Consider the following 1,879-nt stretch of genomic DNA (forward strand, 5'->3'; position numbering starts at 1 on the left):
AAGAAAACTTCAAGAATCTAACATTCTAAAACAAAGTGTAAATCTACAGATGATTCTATAATCAAGGGATTTTCACCATCTGGCATTGGGGATGAGACAAAAACAGGGAAGGACAAAAGACGCTTTATAACAGGGGTCTCAAACTCCAGTCCTCGAGGGCCGCTGTCCTGCAACTTTTAGATGTGCCTCTGCTGCACCACACCTGAATAGAATAATTAGGCCATTAGCAAGGCTCTGGAGAACTGATCTACACAAGGAGGAGGTAATTAAGCCATTTCATTCCAGGGTTTTGGAATGAAATGGCTAAAAACTGCAGGACGACTGGAGTTTGAGACCCCTGCTTTAGAAATACTTATTTAACATCAATATGGTGGCTGAATTCAGTAAAATCACAAAGTCAGTGTGTATATGTGAACAAGACAAACACTGTATATAAACTTAAACAAAATAAATCACAGCTAAACAGTAATGGGAATCGGTTTGACACTTCACTTCAACCAGTGGATCATTCCCTGCAAAACCTCACACAATCATCAATATACTCCCATCATATCCACCATGGTAGATTATATGATTCTGGGGAACATCCTTTTAATAATAATAATAATAAATTTAATTATTGAGAAGTTAATTTGACATTTAGGAAGATGTGCCAGTATTAGTTTTCCTCCTCACACTGAAACATTCATGCTTTGTTCTCACATGATAAGAGCCCCTCCTTCTAAAGGTCAGGTGACTCACCAACCTTTAGTTATCCTCTAAAACAGTTTGTGATCTTAAGCATAATATGTAACCGTTGTTGGCAAACGCTTCATACTCGTCATCTGACATCATTTCCCTTGTAGCGTCTAAGCCAAAGAGTCTCACACTGAACCCGCTTTGCCAGTCTCAGAGGAAATAATCACAGCAAACATCTGGACAGTAAACAAACTATTTGTAACTTCCTGTTGCACCAATAGATTACAAGAACAAAGTCTGACTGTAGAGTCTTCCTCTGAGTTTAGTTCTTTTCACCTTTAGAGACCAGCTAATGAGCCAGAGGACAACAAATGGGTCGTTCCAGGAGTATAAAGACAACAAAAAGTTGTGGGGGGTAGCAAAAGTATTATTACCTTTAAACATTTTCACATTTTGCTATGTTTCAACTGAAAAAAATCAAGTTTTGTTTGCACAGGATTATTTAATTGGCTGACTCAAACTAGGACACAATTGTTATGTTTTACAAACACAACTTGAACCTGATGACCCGAATCAAAATCTGCTGCAGCCAATTACCTTCAGAAATAAATAACAATGTTAAGTAAAATCCAGCTTTAGGCAATTTAACCTCAATATAAACCCAGCTGTTTATAAATGCCTCAGGTTTATTAGAGAACATTAGAGAACATGCAAGAAAACCAATGAACTCAACAAATAGGTCAGAAATAAAGTTATGGAAAAATCTAAGGCAGGCTTAATCCAGCATCTGAAAAGAGGAACATTGTTTCTTTGGGGGAGCAGAGAGTAGCCTTGAACTCTGAAAATCAGATTTTTAAAGAAGAGTGGAACAAAGAAAGCAGCTGTAGAAAAGAAGTCACACAAAGTTCTGTTTGCAGTTTACCAGAAGCCTTAGGGGACAGAAAACATGAGAATGAAGAAATTCTTGGCCAAGACTCCCTTGAAAAAGAGGGTTTTAATCTCAGTGGGTTTTTTAACCTGGTAAAATAAAGGATACAGGGGAAAAAAAGATTTTCACAAATTTTATTCTTCCGTTCTGACTGATTCTGAGATGTTTTACTTGGTCTGTAAAAGGATTACAGACAAACCTCTAAAAGCTTTTAGATGTAGCTGTAGAAAAAGATGGTTAAAAAGATCAACTAAAGTGGTCTGAACAAAAGAG

This window comes from Xiphophorus hellerii, chromosome 20, assembly GCF_003331165.1.
Source record: "Xiphophorus hellerii strain 12219 chromosome 20, Xiphophorus_hellerii-4.1, whole genome shotgun sequence".
NCBI classification, from domain to species: domain Eukaryota; kingdom Metazoa; phylum Chordata; class Actinopteri; order Cyprinodontiformes; family Poeciliidae; genus Xiphophorus; species Xiphophorus hellerii.